The sequence below is a fragment of the Sarcophilus harrisii genome, chromosome 3 (assembly GCF_902635505.1).
Source record: "Sarcophilus harrisii chromosome 3, mSarHar1.11, whole genome shotgun sequence".
Classification (NCBI taxonomy): domain Eukaryota; kingdom Metazoa; phylum Chordata; class Mammalia; order Dasyuromorphia; family Dasyuridae; genus Sarcophilus; species Sarcophilus harrisii.
Window position 1 is genome coordinate 582,989,816 of NC_045428.1, and position 19,756 is coordinate 583,009,571.

A 19,756-nucleotide genomic window follows, 5' to 3' on the forward strand; every position below is an offset into this window, starting at 1 on the left:
TCTTCTCCTACCTTTTGCCTTTTTTTCCTCCTTTTCCTTTTCCTCTATGTTTTTTTCTTCTTTTCCTTTTCCTCCCTTTTCTTCCTTTTTCTCTGCTGTCTTTTCCTTCTGCTCCTTTTTCGCCTCCTTCATCTCCTCTTCCTCCCTTCTCTTCCTTTTTCTCCTCTTCCCTTTCTCCTCCTCCTCCTTCTCCTTCCTTTCCTCCCTTTTCTTTCTCCTTCCCATTTCCCCCACTATTATTCTCCTTCCCAGCTAGGTCCTTTCCCCACTACTCCCCTACTCTGTGACCCTGGCTAAGATCCTTGAATCTCAGGGTTCCTGCTTGAGCTCTGTGTTCTCAAACATTCAGCTTGGGGTCAGCAGGAGGAAAGAGTTGGGAATCGAAGGGATGTGACTAAGGCTAAGGTCCCAATGGGGAAGGAGACTAGAGGTGGGAGCCTGGGGAAGGAAGCAGCTGGAGATGTGCTGGGTGGAGGGAGGACCCCATCAGCTCAGGTCTGGAGCAGAGTCTGCAGGCACTTTCAGCTCTCCGGGAGGCAAATGGGGAATGGCAGCAACTTTCCCTCCCACCCCCAACCCCAGCCCAGCCCCAGAGCCTAGCAGTGGAGGGAAGCATCCTCTCAGGGTTAAATTTACTGTCTGTTCCTTATCAGCCCGAATCAGGCTGGTGTTTCAACACACTGACTCCAGCCATTCTCACATTCATGCTGACTTCCTGTAAGCTGTAAGGCAAGACCCCCATTCACAAATTTAAAAAAAAGCTTGGCCTTATCTCCTTACCTCCTGACCCTGAGTCACGCTGGGAGGCTGGGGTTTAATTTCTGCCAGGGAGTGAGTGAGCAGGTGAGAGTCTTTGGCTCCTGAGCCTTGGAGAAAAGGGAGAGAGGGCACCCAAGTGCTCCATGATCTCTTGAGCCGAGATCTCCAGAGACCCCAGTCTCATGAGGGGACTGCAGAAGAAACAGGGGCTCTGGATCTAGAGTCCAGGAATCTCAAAGGCAGAGAGCCTGGCTGCCAAACCAGAGCCAGCTTTCCCACCGATGAGCCATTCTTGGACAAGGCCTTGTCTTGGACAAGGACATCCAAAGGGTCCCCGTAGAAGTTTGGTGACTTCCTTTCTCCTCATTGGAAACTCTGACCTGGCAGATGAAATGATGACGAGCTCATAGGACCAAAACAACAGTAACCCTTACATCCCCCAACAAGGGTCATGTAGCCTCTGCCCAAAGCCCACCAATAACGCCCATTCTATTTCAGGGTAATTGTACAATGTGGAATCCCTTTACTTCCACCCTCCATTGTTTTACTCAATGTTCTGCCCCACAGAACCATTCAGAACAAATCTCATTCTTTTCCAGACCTTCCAATATTTGAAAACAGTTATCATCTTCTCTTTTCCATATTCAGCCTTTTCTTCTAATACAAAGTTTCCACTTACTTATTACACTTATCGCTATCTTTGAGTCTCAGTTTTTTCTCCTTCTTCTTTTGTAAAATGGTGGGATTGTGGGGCAACTAGGAAGCTCAATGGATAGAGCACCAGCCCTGAAGTCAGGAGGACCTGAGTGCAAATGTGACCTCAGACACTTAACGCTTCCTAGCTGTGTGACCCAGGGCAAGTCACTGAACTTCAATTGCCTCAGCAAAGAATAAATAAATAAAGATAAAAGAAAAAATATATATATATACATATAGTGGGATTGGACTAGATTATAGGTCCTCAATTAAAAATGTTCTTGACACCTTTAGCACTTTGGACCTCAGCATAATATTTTTAAATGAATAAAATAAAATACATAGAGTTATAAAAGAAACAAACTATATCAAAATACAATTTTCAAAAATAATAATTAAAAAACAAGTTCAAGGATTCCATCTTAAGAACCCCAGAGTCTCAATCCATCAATCAATAAATTTTTATTAAGCACTTCCAATGTGCCAGGCACTGTTACATCTCTATAGTCCCAATCCAAATTTAAATCAATGAAATTTAAAAAAAATCATAAGAAGGATTACTCATAGCTATATGGTACTTCAAGGATTATACAGACAAGGCAACAAGGACTTTCTAGGTACTTCCTTTGTGCCAAGCATGGTGCTAATTTATAATATATGTTTCCCTTTCTAAGAGGAGGCAGTTGGATTAGGGAACCTCTCTAGGTCTCAATCTGTGCTCCTGGATTTTGCATAAATGAGCAAAGATATATGGGAACATGCACATTCATCCCATGATCCCATGCTCTGAGATGGTCAAATAAGCGTTTTCTTTCCTCCACCCCCGTTTTGGGTATGAAAATGATAAGGGGGTTTGGGGGGGCATTTCTGGAGGGATCTGTGGAGAGCTGTTCCGGCCAGGGAAGAGTTAAGAGCTATCTAGCTGCTTGACAAGTACAAGGTGAAGTGGGTGGCCAGAGGAGTCTCAAAGGCATCCTTAACCCCTCTTGGCTGGGAATGCGGGCGGATGGAGAGCTTCCCATCATCACTTGTCGATAAGAATCAGGAGTGAGCCAGCGGGGGCAGGAGGTTAGGGGCTAAAGGGATGGGAGGGGGGGAGAGAGAGAGAGACTTTCTTTCTTAAAGGCACAAAGGTTCCAAAGCCATTCCTTTCCACTAGAGAGGAGGGGTTTCTTTAAGAGATTTTCTTATCTGTCTCCAGGTCCCTTGCTGACAGTTCTTACGCCCCCCCTCCCTCCAAGGCTCAGCCAATGAATGGCAAGCAATTCATTCCTTCGTTTCCCCCCCCCCCTTTTTCCCCCTAGCTTCTGATGAAGCTGCCTGTTTACTGGTCTCCTGACAGTAACGTGGAGCTCAAAACATTTACATGGAGTGACGGATCAGCTGCTCATCTTCTTGATCCCTCTGTTTATTATCTTAAAGTGGGATGTCCATCAAGAGGCGAGGTTAGGGCTGGGAACCCGAGGAGGAGGGAGGGAGCAGGAGAACCAGTGTGCGCCCGTGGCAGCTGCAGTCCCAAGCTCTGTACGCCTCCCAGCCTGCAGTCTACACCCCAAGCTGAGGGGACCCTCCCCACCATAGGTTCTGAGGCTTTTACAGCTGCCCCTCATCTGCCTGCCAGGACCGAAGAAAAAAAAAAACTACAAGAACAAAGATTGAGATTTAGATTCCCTGGAAGGGACCTGCGAGGTTAGCTGCTCCACCCTCTGATCTCCCTTATTTGACAAATGAAGAAACTGAGGCACAGAGTGGGGAAGTGATTGGTCCAAAGTCACACATTTATTACGATGGGATATGAAAAAAGGTCCTCAGACTACTGCTTCCCCACAGCTCTGCATTCTATTTTGGTCCTTCTAACAATTTGAACTTTAAAAAACATCATGACATGGACTGGTAGGTGGTACAGTGGATAGTGTTGGAATTGAAGAAAAGAAGATCTGAATTCAAATCCTGACTTAGAAGCTTACTGGTTCTGTTACCCTGAGCAAATGACTTAGCTTCTGTTTGCCTCAGTTTCCTCATATGTAAATGGGAATAATTATAGCAACCATCTCCCAGGATTGCTATGAGGAGCAAATGAGATAACACATATATAACTCTCCACAAACCTTAAAGAACTATATGTGTTGACTATGTATACGTATAAATAGATATATTTATAAGTGCACGTAGAATGTATAAATATATTTGAACACAAACTAAGCATATAAATATACACATTTACACACAGGTATCTGTATATTCCATAATACTATAGACACATATACATATCATGTCCTAGATAGACATATAAACATGTATTTCCATGCACACAAACATATCTATACCACAATACATTTATTTCTTTTTATTATCTTCTTTTTTTTTTTAAGATTTTGATTATTTAAAATTTTTTATTCCTTTATTTATTTGTTTTTTATTCCTTGCTTCCTTATTTTTGCCTTAGAACGATCTTAGGTCAATTTACAACTGTTGCATGGGAAGGATGAGGAAGTGTCTAGTGATGGGCTTTTGAGTTAGAAAGTGAATGAATGAATGAATGAATGTAAGAAGCATTTCTTAAGAGATCTCTCTGCACAAAGCACTGAGCAAAGTGCCGAGGGTTATGGATAGAAAAGCACAAGCATGATGGGATTTAAAGATTTGGGTTAAGTTCCTGTCTCTGCCCACTGCCTGCTCATTTGAGAGCAAGAAGATCGACTGGATACTCTGCTCCTCAAATGAATATGTACATGGTTGATCCAGGAGAGGAAACTCCTCAGTTGGCAGCTAATAGTTTAAAAAACCATCAAAAATCTGATTTCTGGGTGATGATCCTCTGACTGACTGCTCAGATTGCCTGTCTGTAAAATGGGAAGAATGTATCTATCACTTTTGTGTAGTTTTAGTTTTAGAGTTGAATGTGATTGTAGGGATCATCTATGAGATATCAAAGATGCTATGGGATTAGGTGGGGGACACAAAATATTCCTGGGTATTATTAGGAAACATAGAATAAAATAAGTTAAAATATAATCACATTTTGAAACCAAGTTAGTATTCAGTCTGCAGGCATTTTTATATGGAGCACTGACCCTGTCAAGTAGAAATCTATTTGAGGGGGCAGCTAGGTGGTGCAGTGGCTAGAGTATCAGCCCTAATGTCAGGAGGACCTGACTTCAAATGTGATCTCAGACACTTAACACTTCCTGGCTGTGTGACCCTGGGCAAGTCATTTAATCCCAATTGCCTCAGCGAAAGAAAGAAAGAAAGAAAGTAAGAAAGAAAGAAAGAAAGAAAGAAAGAAAGAAAGAAAGAAAGAACTCTACTTGAGTTTGATACCACTGGATTAGTCAAACTCCTTCGTTTTATAGCAAACAGGCTTAGGAAGGTGAATTGTTCATGGTCTCTAATGTAGTTAGCAACAAAGACAGTATTTGAATCTAGGTCCTTTGAATGCAATCCCCAGTGAGCTTTTTACAGTTTCTCTCTCTCTCTCTCTCTCTCTCTCTCTCTCTCTCTCTCTCTCTCTCTCTCTCTTTCTCTCTCGCTCTCTGTCTCTGTCTCTCTCTGTATCTCTTCTCTGTCTCTCTCTCTTTTTCCTTTCTCTCATTTTAGTCTCATAAAAATACAAAATAAATAATCATTATGACCATTTACAGTTGAGGGACTGGAGTCTCAAGGAGGAGAGGTGATTGCTAACATATTCCTTGGGGAAAACACCATCCGTTCAAGTCCTAGGTTCCTTCTCTAGAATAAAGTCAAGGGGCTTGAACTTGACCCCTAAAGTCTCTTCCAGTTCCACTTCTATGATCTTATGAATGTGATTCCAGCATTTGTGCTTCCACATTCAATGTTCTTTCCATGGTTCTTCCCAAATCCTGCCCCAAGACAGGGCCCATTCATCAGAAAGGGGCTTAGACATGGCAGGGCGTGGGTGTCGCACCCGTTATTTTCCCATGGCTGGGAAGAGGCTTCCACCAGGGAAGGGGTGGGGGGAGGCAGGGCTAGCAATGACCCAGAGGCAGATGGTAGTGTCTGGTTCTCCAACAAAGCCTTCTTCAATGGAAGGGGAGGCTAAAAACAGACCGCAACAGCTTGTTCCAATGTCAGATAAAAAAGAATCTTGACATGAAAGAGTCTCTGGGTCCCCAACCCCTTTGTCCTAGAGGAGAGAGGTCTCACTATCTGACAGGACACTAGGGTCTGGAGTGTTGGGTAGCTATGTCGTGCATCAGATAGCCCCCGGGGTCTGTTCTGACAAAGTGTTTCAGCTCCTTTGAACCCGTGATGAGCTTTCGATGTGTTCTGCTTTGCTTTTGTGTGAACTCCAGCTCATAGTGGGGTGATGAAAGTTCCAGGAATGACAGAAGTCATCCCTTCCCAGTGGGGAGGAGGCATAGGAGGCTAGGAAGTAGGAAGAGTGAAGAGGCCCCCTGTTATGGAAACAAATAAGCGAAAACCCCATGTTCAGGAGGGGCTGTCTTGCCGTTCTGGGAAGGGGGAAAGGGGCAGAACCATGAAGGACACTTCCAACAACTCCCAAGGCCATCCCTACTTCTAAACCCCAATAACCTGAAATGGAGAAAGGTAAAAAACAAGAGAAATCCCAGGAAAGACACCCCCTTCATGGACTTCAGAACATGGATGATTTATACCACTTGGCACTTGTGTCTTGGGTGGGATTTACATCCCTGACTCCCAGACAAATAAGGGGGTATGAAATAATGAGACTGAGAAAAAGTTGGAGGTCTTTCCCAACTACTATAAGCTGCCTACTTCTCTGCTTTAGGTGTCCACTTCAAGAGTTAGATTTAGAGATGGAAGCAGCCATAGAGATCATCCTTTCAATCCCCTCAGGGATAAAGGTTGAATGGCTTTCCTTTAACCTGTGAGAAAAATTGACTTCTCCAATCAGATGGAAGAATTCCAGTAAGGACCCAAGAAGTTGCCTTCTCCTTTCCCCAAAGCATCTCCAAGTTTCAGAATACACCCAGGTATTTCAGCTCAGGTATCCTCCATCTTAGAACAGCTGAGGCTGTCCTTTTACCTTGCCATCATGACTCATTCCCAGATTCAAAACCTTACTTCAGACCCTCATCTCTTCTTGCCAGGATGATTGCAGTAGCCTTTTAATTGGTCTCTCTGCCTTAGAGTTTCCCCCATTCTGATTTATCCTCCGAGCTGTGGCCAAAATGATTTGTTTTAAGTGCCAGTCTGACCCTATCACTCAGCAAACTCCATGACTCCCTCTAGCCTCTAGGATAAAATATATGCTAATATTTTTCTTTTAAAGCCAACTTGGTCTTTAACCCATTTTTTCTGGTCAGCCAATAAGCATTTAGCTTCCATGTATCAATGTAATCAAAGTCAAGTAAGTGGGTAGAGCATTGGATTTGGTAATCAGGAAGAGTCATCTTCCTGAGTTCAAATCTGGCCCATCTGGGTGACCCTAGACAAATTACTTCACTCTCTTTACCTCAGTTTCCTCATCTGTGAAATGAGCAGGAGAAGGAAATAGCAACCCACTTCAGTATCTCTGCCATGAAAATCCAAAATGGAGGTCACAGAGAGTTGGACACAACTGAAAAAAATGACTCAAAAACAAATGTGACAAGAACTGTGATAAGTAAGAGAAGTTCCTTTATACTTTATGGCATTTTTTTGGCCTTCTATATTCTTCTTCTTCTGTTTCTCAAACATGACACTCTATGGCCTTTCTCGGTGCCCTTGACCAGGCTGTCTCCCTTGTTTTGGATGCTCCCCCTTCTCATCTCTACCTCACAGACTTCTTGTATTCTCTCAGGTGCCACATTTTTCTACACTGAGCCTTTCCTGATCCCCCTAACACCAGGGCTCTCCCTCTCTCCCTCCCTTCTATTAAGTCTGCAAATACTTATCTATGAACATGCTGTCTGTCTTGATATAATGGGACCTCCTTTTGACAGTAGGATTTTTCTTTCAAGTTTTATCTTTGTATGCTCAGTGTCTAGTTCACCTAAAGGCTGTTTGAGAAATATTTGTTCATGACTAATACAGAAATATATTTAAAATGACTGTACATGTATAACCTCTACTAGATCCCTTGCTGTCTTGGGGAAGGGGGAAGTAAGGAAATTGGAAATCGAAATCTTACAAAAATGAATGTTGAAATCTATCTTTACATGTAATTGGAAAAATAAAATACTATTGAAATAAAATAATGTTTGTTGGTTGACACTACATATATTTGTATATATCCTATATTATCAACCTTTTAGGAGAACATAAGCTTCTTTAAGTCAGGGATTGTGTCATTTTTATGACATAATAAATACTTATTCATTAAATTTTATTCTGTCATCTTCAGTAATTAACACAATGTTTTATATGTTTGTTATATTATGAATCAAATGATAGCGTTTATGTGGAGTTTTTTGCAAAATACAAGGGAAATGATTTGCCCACAGTAGTAATGATATGATATGAATCCAGCTTTTTGGATTCCAGGAGCAGAACTCTTTTCAGTATATTATCCCACCTCTGAGCTCTGCATTCCACAAGGAATAAACCTAATTCCTCTCCAGGGATCTCCTTGTGTCCTTTTTGATTTAATTCCCTTAGTGGGACCAACAGTAGTCACTCCCATCTAAGGTTTGGAGTCAAAGTGGGTCTGGAATTTATTCTTCTCCTCATTACATAATGGCTCACCATCATCAAGTGAAGTGACCTTCACTTGATCTGACTGAGCTTTGCAAATGAATCACATGCAAAATCTCTCCAAGGAATCTCATCTGGTCTACCTAAATAACCATTCCCTCTACTCTGATCATTCAAGCTTCATTGCATTCAGAGGCAGCTAGTTGGTACAGTGGATAGAGTGTTGGATTTGGGATTAGGCAGACCTGAGTTCAAATCCATCAAAAACTCCCTAGGGGTGTGATGTTGGATAAATAACTTAATTTTTCTGGTTGTCACTTTTCTCCCTAGGAGTTGGACAAATCACTTAATCTCTCACTTTCCTCATCAAAAAAAAAATGTTGGGAATATTAGTTTCTACCTCCCAAATTGTTTCAAGGATCAAATGAGGGAATATTTATTTGTAAAATGTTTTGCAAACCTTACAATGCTATATAAATGCTAGTTATTTGAAGGTTTTTAGTGAGGGGAAACTCTTTCATTCCCATGGCCTCCCAGCCCCTTCCACTTTTGGACAACAAAAATCACTCAGATTTTTTCCCCCCACAGTGAGACAAAATATGTCTCTCTATAACATCTATTTAATATTTTTAGTTCTGTGCTCTGGGGTCAAACAGAATAAAGCTAAGCCCTTTTCTACATGACGATCCTTCAAATATTCAAAGGCAGGTATCATGTGTGTTCATGCCCTTCCCCTCCCCCAAGTCTTCTCTTCTCCAGGCTGAGCATCCTCAGTCCCTTTCAGTGATCTTTGCATGGTGTAAAGTTGCCTTCCCCAGATGCTTTCCAGCTGGTCAGTGTCCTTCCTGAAAGGTGATGATCAGACCTGAGCACAAGAAGAGTCCGGTGGGACTATTTCTTCAATCGTTCTGGAAAATTTCTCTCAAGATAGCATTGAATTTGATGCCTATGTAATTGAGTTGGAATTAATACTCCCCAATAACCTGGACATTTCATCTCAACTCAATTCTACACAATCCTCTCCAATCTAATAAAACAATAAAAATCTATGCTTCTTGAACCCCTCCTATCATGCAAGGTATAAGAAGCAGTATGGGAAAAGACAGTTGTTCTTAAACCTGTCAGGGTCTCTTTACATTAATTAAAAAATTATTGAGACATCCTTCCCCCCCCAAAAGTTTTTGTTTATACGAGTTATATTTACTGGATTAGAAATTCAAAAGTTTTATTATGTTAGAAATTAGAATGTTTTGGTAATGTGATAAAAGATTTTAGAACCACTGAAAGGTTCTTAGGGATTCCCAGGGATGTCCAGACCACATTTCAAGAAGTTCTGGGATAGGGGGCAGCTAGATGGTTCAATGGTTAGAGTATCAGCCCAAAAATCAGGAAGATCTGAGTTGTAATTCAGCCTCAAAAATTTAATATTTATTAACTGTGTGGCCCTAAGGAAGTCACAACCCCAATTGTGAAGGAGAAGGAGAAGGAGGAGAAGAGAAGGAGAAGGAGAAGAAGAAGAAGGAGAAGAAGAGGAAGAAGAAGGAGAAGAAGGAGAAGAAGCAGAAGAAGCAGAAGAAGAAGAAGAAGCAGAAGAAAAAGAAGAAGAAGAAGAAGAAGAAGAAGAAGAAGAAGAAGAAGAAGAAGAAGAAGAAGAAGAAGAAGAAGAAGGAAGAGGGGATGGGGTATAGTATGAACCGAGATAAACAAACAAACAAACAAAAAATTAAATAAAAGGTACATTTCAAATAAAGTACACTATTCATAATCTAGATATTGCTCCAAAAGGTTTTGGAAAGGGATAAGGAAATCATTCTATATCTAAGGATTATCAGGTATAATTTTCTCTATGCTTACACTTGAACTGATTGGGTTTTCTCCAATAGGCTAAGTCCTTGCTTGCTTCCAGCTAGGGTACCTTCATCCCACAAAGAGCAAATTTCCAGGGAACCTTTGATCCCCATCACATCCAATTCCTTTTTGCCCCTGGCTCTTCTCTCTCTGTCCCTTTGACCTCAACCTCCAAAGTAACACCCAGAGTCTCCAACCCAGATGTCAGCAAGTCTCCTGGAGATATGATACTCTGGGTATCGGTAACCTGATCAGTTTAGGGGGATCAAATAACTTTATTGTTGGTACAGACAAAATTACCATATTGGATCTGTCTGAGTTTGCTGCTCCTAATCATGTATGTTTTCATTGAAAAGTCATTCTTCATGCATGTATCAGTGCACATATGTGTATATATGCATGTATGTTATGTGTCTCGGTGGGGATCATGGGGAGTGATGGTAAATGTTACAGAATCCCAGAATTCCAAAGTGAAAAGGGGACCTTTTTTCCCCCAACTCATACCAGAGAAAGAATCCTTTTTATAACACATCTGAAAATTGGTCATCCACCCTCCGTTTAAAGACCTCCAATTAGGAAGAGACAGAAAAAAAAAGACTATTTGAGAGGAAGGGGATGAAAAAGTCTTTGTTATGTAGAGCCCTTAAAAAAAAAGAAGGAAAAAAATAGCTTGACAGTGGTCTACTTTCACCCCTCTAGGATAATCCAATTTCTCAACTCTTATCTTATGCTAAAGATGATTCTATTCATAATTGCTCACATCAATCAATCAATCAATATACATTTCTTAAGTGCTCACTCTGTGTGGAGCACTGTGCTTGATGCTAAAGATACTAAAAATGAGATAGTAATGGGGAGGGGGGGTTAACATCGCCCCAGCGTGTCAGAGTTTAGAAATCGCTTTCTCCTGACAACCTATTTGACAGAGGAGGGAATGAACAGTCTGAGATGCTTTGGTGCTACTTCCTGTGTGAACTTGGGCAGTAAAAATAATCTTAAAAAGGAAAAAAAATAGAGAAATCAGCATTTGTAGACAGAAGAAATACTTCATATTCAAATCCTACTCTGCTGCTTGTGTGATTTTGGCTAATCTGTTGAAGATCTTTGGGTCTCAGTTTTTTTCATTTGTAAAAACAGGAAGGGAGAGAGAGCCCACTCAATCAGAAAGAAATATTTATTATGTGCCTACCAAGTGCCGAGTGCTCCAACTGGCACTGTGGCACCCTTACAAAAGTGACAGGATATCTACTCTTGAGAAACAGTTGACTTAGAGAATATCCAAGATCTTCCTGACTCTAAATCAATGATTTAGTGATTTGTGGGTCAATTTTAAATCAATCTGGTCAAGGTGATGTTTTAATACTGCCCTGAACATGTACTATTTTTGTAACCCAATGCTTTAGGTCAAAGCCTGAGGACTGAACTCTATGACAGAGATGTGATATGGTAGGGGAGAAAGTACATTAGCCCCAAAGTCAGAAGACTTGAATTCAAATCCTCCCTTACTACCTCTGTAACCTTGGCCAGTAATTTAAGCTCTCTGGACCTCATTTTCCTTATCTGTAAAATAAGTATGTGTGATTCTCAATCCCACAATAACAAGCCTCTGTTAAGTATGTACTAAGCTCTGGGGATACAAATACAAGCCTGGGATATCTCCTGTCCTCAAGGAGCTTTCATTCTTCTAAGGGACTTCTAAGGGCTTTTCTGACCCTAAAATAGATGGATAAAGTGCTTTGCTTGGAGTCAGGAAGAGCTGAGTTTGATCCTGCTTCAGACATGTACCAGCTCCGTGAGCACATGATTTAACCTCCCTCAGACTCAGTTTCTTCATCTGCAAAATGGTGACTAATAAAAGGATCAGTAGATACCGGTGGTATTCAGGGGGAGAAAAATTAAACTTTGTAAACCATGAAGTCAAGCTACCCCGAGGATCACAGAACAGAACAGGATGCCCGTTGCCCATGCTTTATTTTTTGTCTCACCAGGCCACAAGACTCGGGTCTATGATTATAGGAGTGAAGGTATAAGTATATTCTCTGAGTCAGAAAAGAAACTAATTAAATCAGAAAAGGGACAAATGAATCAGCAGCTCATTCTTTCCTGCGCCCCTTCTCCACCTCCTTTGTCCTTTTTTATTCCATCCATCACTCCCTCTCCACCTCCGTGTCTTTTCAGAACACTCTCTAGATGCAGAAATCCTCTGCAGTTACAATAATTGGGCCCTTCCTGCCAGGCGATTGAGAGGCCCCTTACCCTGGTTCTCTGGGAGCCCCGGAGACCCCCCCACGGCTGCCCCGCTCCTCATTCAGCCTCCTAGGATAACAGGTTATCTACACAACAGCCTGCAGGTCGGGCCCCCCATAATGGGAGATGCCTGGCAGTTGACTGAAAACTGATTCCTGTCAGAAGCTATTTTCTCCCCGAGACAGAGGAGACATTGTGCCCACGGTGGCTGAGTGTGGCCTTGGCGACTGCCAGAGACCACCTTCTTCCCCCCTGCCTCCCCCCGCCCCCTTCCCTGAGACAAAACAGAATACCCCTGCTGTCAGGTCTATCTGGGGCTGCTGAAAGCAGATGGAGAAACCCAGTAAAAGATAACTGTCAAACAGCATGAAAAAACCCTGCCTATCTCGGCGGGCGGACGGGCCCAGCCGCTGTCCAAAGGACAACTTGGGGCTCACCAGCTCCTGGCATCTGTGAGGTCTGCCCCCCGCCCCCCCACCGGGAGCTCTCGCCCTCCCCTCTCCATCCACCCCAGCCTCCTCTAATTCCCTGGTGAAAAGGGAAGGCTACAGGGAATTCACAGGCCTTGTTCAGCTCATCTGAGGAGCCCGTGGGAGTGTGGACGTGTGGGGAAAGGGAGGGCCGAGCGTTTTGTGGGGTCTCGGCAGCCCTGTGGGCTCTGAGAAAGGAAGAACAGAAAGAGATCCCCCCACCTGCTCTTGAAGGCTAATCCTCTGGTTCTACACGTCCACCCAGGTCCTTCCTCGCTGGGCCTTTGCTAAGATCCTAAAATCCCACTTTTGCATCCCCTGCCCTGCCTGCTGGGAAACCGGCCGACTATGTGACGAGCAGTGATACCTAGTGATGGGCAGGAGCATCCCTCAAAACAGAGTTGGGAAGGCTGGGTGAGATCCACCCAGGAGCAGCTCCTTCAAGTCTCCCCATCATCTAGACACAAAGCGCTCACCTGAACACCTTCCTTTGCTCAATAAGCCCCCATAGCTCCCTATTGCTCCTAGGATCCAGTACAGATGCCTTTGTTTGGTATTTTAAAACCTCTCCATCTTGGTTCCACTGTGCCTTTGCTGGCTTATTATGAAACTTTGCTCTCTTCAGTCCAACACATTGGCCTTCTGACCAACACAACGCTCCGTCTGCACGCTATTGCTTTAACCCTTCTTTGAGAATTCCTGGTTTATTCTGTTAGAATACCACCCACCTTCAACATGAGACGGTTCTGCCCTCCCAGCTCATCCCACCTTTCCACCAAAATCACCACCTTGTATTTATTATGTATGTATATGTATATATGTGGGTATGAATGTATGGATAAAGATACAACATATATATACACATGTATATAGATAGAAAGATGGATGATAAATAAATGGCTAAGATAGTTTGATCTATAGATGGATGGAGATAGATAGATAGATGGATAAATAGATGAGATAGTTTAATCAATGGATAGCTGGCTGGCTGGATAGATAGATAAATAGACAGATAGAGAGATTGATAGATAGATGGATGGATAGACAGATGGACAAATAGACACAGATAAATAGAGACAGAAATAAAGATAAAGATACCTCCCACATTATTGTTGTTCAGCTGTTTTTGATTGTTTGGGACCCCATGGACCATATCCCGAGGAAATTTCTTAGCAAAGTTACTGAAGTGGTTTGCCATTTCCTTCTCTAGCTCATTTTACAGATGAGGAAACTGATGCAAATGGGTACCTTATCTATATAAGAGCAGCTAGGTGGAGCAGTATTACTAGCTGTGTGACTCTGGATGAATTATTTTACCCTGTTTGCTTTAGGTTCCTCATCTGTAAAATGAGTTGGAGAAGGAAATAACAAACCACTCCAATATCATTAAGAGAAAAATTCCAAATGGGGTCACAAAAAGTTGGACATGACTAAAAAACAACTGAACAAAAATATCTCTAGCTATCATTTATTCATGCATCTATTATCTATGTATCTAACATCCATGTATGCATGTATTATCTATCAACCCATTCACCTATATATCATCATTATCTATGCATCTATCATCATCATCATCTATACATGTATCTATCCATCTGTCCATTTTTCTATCCATCTATCCATCCATCTATCTATCTATCTATCCATCCATCTATCATCTATGTATGTAGCTATGTATCTAAGGTATCCAGGTAGTAAAGGCTGCATTTGGACCTGGATCTTCCCCATGCCAAGGCCCTCCCATCACCCTGTTCCTCATCTGGAAACCACAGATTATCCAGGTGATCCAGGCCCAGCCCCTTCCCTGTGGCCACCCCACTCCAAGAGAAGCTTTTATCCTCCCCTAATGGGGCAGGAGCCAGAGAGAGCATCATAATTTAAGTCTCTCCTTACAGCAGCAGTTTTCCTTCTCTGCCTCTGTAGGGCCATTCATTCAAAGAAGCCTTATGTAGGCCAAAGGCAGGATGAGGTTTACTCTGAGGGTTTCCCCGTGTCCCCGAGATGAGGTCTGGGGGGGGGGTTTAGATAACCACTTCAAGGGGAGATTTTTTCCTAGGTGAAAGAGAAAAAAAATTGAAGAAGAATCCTGCCATCGAAAAAGGACACATTCTGAGGGCTCAGCTATCCTGTGCTGAAGCCATCTCAGTATTTTTTGCATGGTTTTCTGGCTCTTAAAAGAGGGGCCTCAGTATAGGGTCTCCATCCCAGAAAGAGCTGGGGTGGTTCCAGGTAAGTAAGGTGTTGGTCTTAGACTCAGGAAGACCTGGATTCAAATCCTGCATCAATTGTTTATTAGCTGTATGATCCTGAAAAGTCCATTTATTTCTCTGGGCCTCAGTTTCCTCATTTGTAAAACAAATAGGTTGGCAAAGAATAGGTCCAAAAAGATGCTTCCTCCTAGGAGTCTGCGGAAACCTATTTGTACTGTTTTCTAAGAACTTAATTGATTGTTAAATTTTCAACTTGGCACTTGATTAAGAATTTAAGAAAGTGATAGGGAAAATGTTAATGATGTAAATTAAACTTCAACATGTCATGAAAAATTTTAAAAATAATTATTTTTAAACATTTACTAGTACATCATTGCCTCCACTCCCCCCCCCTTTTTTCAGAGACAGAAAAGAGGAAATCCATCAGTCGAACATTGCATATATTATCAATTATTTTTTTCCTTTTCCTCTTTTTCCTTTTTTGTTTAAAAAATTTCTTTGTTACATGGGATGGCTGTCTGGACAGGATGAGGGAAACAGATACTACAGTAAATTTGGGTACTGTAAAAATAAAATACATCTATACAATTTTATTTAAAATATTTAAAAATAGAGATGATCTCTCAATTCCCTTCCAGTTTTGAATCTGTGACTTTATGATTCTTCTGTTGCTTTGAAGGAAACAGCAGCCTGGATCATTGACTTCTTCCCTAGAAGATCTAAATTTTAAATCTTGGAACTCCTGCATGTGATCCAAAGCAAGGGCTCTGCTATCCCCTAGTACTTAATTCATAGAATTGAGATCTTTGAGGTTCAAACTCTGAAGGGACCCTCTGGGCTAAAGTGAAGGATGTGAAGTGATTTGTCTAAGATACAAGCTAATTTCCAAGGTAGGATTCAACCTCAGGTATCTCCTTACTTTATTCAGCTTTAACATTCTTCATTATACCATGTACCCAAATGGTCTAATCTTTGCTAAAAGCCTTCCAATTCCAAGTAATTCACTACTTTCTGAAGTAGCCTCTAAATTATTGGAATAATTCCACTGGTTACTTATTGTCTCCAGTACAAAAAGCAAAATCCTTGGGTTGGTGTTTAAAGCCCTTTATAACTGAACCCCCTCCTATCTTTCCAGTCCCCAACTGGTATTCTTTGATACAAAGAAATTAGCCCCCTGGCTTTCCCATGAACAAGACACTCCATCTCACGTCTCAGCATTTTCTCTGTTTGTCCTCCCCTGGTGACCCTCATTGTCACCTACTGACTTCTTTAAGTCCCACCTAAAATCCCATCTTCTCCAGGAAGGTCCCAACCCTTCTTAATTCTAGTGCCTTTCTTCTCTTATTTCCCATAGATCTGTTTTATAGCTTGTTTGTAAGATTTGTGACAAGAGATAGCTTAATATACCATAACAAAAATATCACTCTGGGAGGGGAAGCTCTGGCCAGGACACAAAACAATTGCTATTTACAATCATTCTTGATTTTTCCTCTTGCAACTGGACTAGGATGACTTTGGAAGAGAAAGGGGGGCTGACGCCTTTGAACAGCTCTCTTAAATCCAATAAATTCATGAATCAAGATATGGCTGTCATCTCATAATGTCATTGATCCTCTTCAAGAAGGAAGGATTGAGAGTAGAACCAATAGAACACTATACATAGCAACAAGATTGTACAGTGATTAATTTTGATGGATCTGGCTCTTTTCAACAATGAGGAGATTCAGGCCAGTTCCAATAGTCTTGTGAGGGAGAGAACCATCTACACCCATAGAGATGGGGAGTGAATGTGGATCACAACATAGTATTTTCACTTTTTTGTTGTTATTTGCTTGCATTTTGTTTTCTTTGTCATTTTTTTCCTTTTTGATTTGATTTTGTGTGTGTGTGCAGGGTGATAATTGTGCGAATATTGAGAGAAGAATTGCACATGTTTAATATCTATTGGGTTACTTGATGTCTGGGGAGAAGATGGTGGGAAGGGAGGGAGAGGAAAATTTGGAACATAAGATTTTGCAAGGGTGAATGTTGAAAACCATCTATGCATGTGTTTTGAAAATAAAAAGCTTTAGATTAAAAAAAAAGTATAGAGAACATATACATAGTTGTTTACTTGCTGTTTCCTTCCTAGATTATAAACTTCCTGAGGGTAGGGACTATTGCAACCTCAGGTGCTTAGCATAGTGCTTGGTAAATGTATTTTACTTCATTGATTTGTGTATAGTTCTTGTTACCAGGAAAATTCTCACACATATTACTTCCTTATCAGTACCATCAAATGGGAACTAATATAAACTTCCTAAGGGAGGGACTCAGATTTTCCCCCCTTGCCTTTTAACTCCTAATTCTTGCCACAGTACCTTTCCCATTTTCTTTTTGGATGTTTGATTTCATTGATAAAAAGAACTCTCAAAGAAGAAACTCCCTCTGCCAATGTAGATCGGTACATCCTCTATAATTTATTGTTTCTTAGAAAATATCCAGGGTCACAAAGCCCCTTGAACCCCTGTTTTCCCAACTCTCAGGTCATTTCTCTTTCCTTTATACCACTTTGTGCACAATAGGAGTTTAATATATAATTCCTGTACTGGATTGGTAGGAGTTGGAATAGATAGTCTCTGAGGATTCTCTGACACTTGCCCTCACTATCTTTCCCCTCTGTCTATCATACTTGAAAGTCCATCATTAGAGCTACATTATATGGATTGAGGTATATTCTTTGTAATCTAGGAAGGATTAAACATTCAAGTTAACGTCAATCATTTATACTTTAGTGTGAATTAGTCTCCATCAGGAAGCAGACTAGGAAAGAGCTTTGACATCTTGGAATTTTAGCTCAGAACCTGGTGCCCAGCTTCTTAAACCCCCATATGGGGGTCTCGTGACAGAATATGGGAGGATCACAAAACATGATTTATTTGCTTAGTATACCCATTTTCTATATCTGTACGCCCAGGATTATGGGAAATTTTCTCAGGAGAAAAGGGGTTGTGAGTGGAAAAAGTTTAAGACGTCCTGCTCTAGGGAATGGGACATTTCCTCCGGATTAGTAGTTCAGATCCTGCTAGGGGCATTGGACATCTAAGTGGTTGAGGAAGGGATTGGGTGATTTGCCCATGGTAAGTGGGACCTTCAGTGATCACCTTGTTATGTCTGCCTAGTAATCGAGAATAATTTGTTAAAGGAACAACCTACCAGAAGTCAGCCTGAAGGGGATCCCTACCCCTTCCTTCCCAATTTGTCACCTGGGGAACAACAGAATCTCAGAGCCCTTGTCCCTTTTTCTTCTCCTCCACGACATCTGAAGGCACTCCTCATTGATCTAGCATCCCTCCTACAAACATATATCCATTTCCAATAGCGGGCAAGACAAAGACCAAAACAATAGCAGTCCTTGCCCATAGCTCGAAAGGAAATGATATCTCCTGTGCACTCAGGTATATGCAAAATAATTACTGGGTTTTAGACAGAGGGGGAAGCCACTGGGGGAGGAAATCTAGAAAAATATTCTGTAGCAGATGGTACTTAAATTAGGAAAACCTGAGTTCAAATCTTGCCTCAGACACTTACTAGCAGCGTGACTCTGGGGCAGTTACTTAACCCCAACTGTGAAATGACACCATGACATTTTTCTTTCACAACATGACTAATCTGGGAATACGTTTAAAATTATTCTGCATGGATAACGCATCAGATTGCTTGTTGTCTTGGAATAGGGGGAAGAAGAAAAAATTAGAATTGAAAATCTTACCCAAATGAGTGTTGAAAATTATTGTTATATGTAATTGGAAAAAATAAAATATAAATTATAAAGAAAGAATAAATGGCATCATAACAGCACCTCTCTCCTAGGGGTTATTGTGGGAATAAATGAAATCATACTTGTTAAATAGTGCCTGGTACACAGTATATGCTTAATAAATGCTTATTCCCTTTCTTCCTTTCCAGTTGAGTAGAGCCTTGAAGAAAGTTCTGAACTCTTTGCTTTTGGGTTGGGCTTGCGAAATTCTCCCAAGGCACCCAAATTCCTAGCTATGTCTCTGTGACATCAATAGTCCAGACTGATGGAAATCTTCAGAGTTTATTAGCTTTTCAGAAGGATCCTGAGCTCTGGGAGGTTTGAAGGACTCTTAGATCATAACCATCAGAAAGCTTGGATTAAGCTATTCCCCCCCAAAAAAAATCCCCTCTGACATCATTACATAAACTATCACGTTGAAGACATGTCTAACCGAGGGTTATAAATACCCAGAGATAAGCCCCCATTATGGGCACGTTAGTCGAATATTGGGGGCTTGTAGTTTTTACAGCTTTGGATTAAGGGCCAATCAGGGTTTGTGGAAAGTACAACTGGTCCCAATAAAGTCCGCAGGAGTTCCCTCCGCCTCCCCTTCCCCTCCATAAGCACTTTTTATGGCTCTGAATGCTTGGTTTCCAGTCCTGGGGTGCTCCTGAGGCCTCCATTCCTGCAGGCCTGTGGCTTCCCAGGTGTGGAAAGGCCAGCAGTTCGGCCACATGGTCCACTCCCCACGGTCCACTCCCTCCCCTTCCCTTTCTGCTTTGATCTCCTTCCTCTCCTGAGCAGGTCCAAGGCTGGCTCATTTCTGGAGAAAGCCCTAGTCATTTCTTAGAAGACCACGGGTGGGTCACCTTCTGTTAGGGTAACAGTAATAAATTCTTTAACAACATGTAAAGTTCCCCTTAATTGCACCTCAGTCATGACACAGAGAGAAAATTAACAGGCTGCGGCAGTGACCTGAGCAATGGAATCATTTTAAAACAGACAGAAGGGGAAAAAAAGATGGAATGCTCAGTGGACCCCAGGGCGATAAATTCCCAGATAACCCAGGGAGCTTTCAGAGAACCAACTCACCTCTGCCATTCTAGAGGCCTTTGATCAAAAAT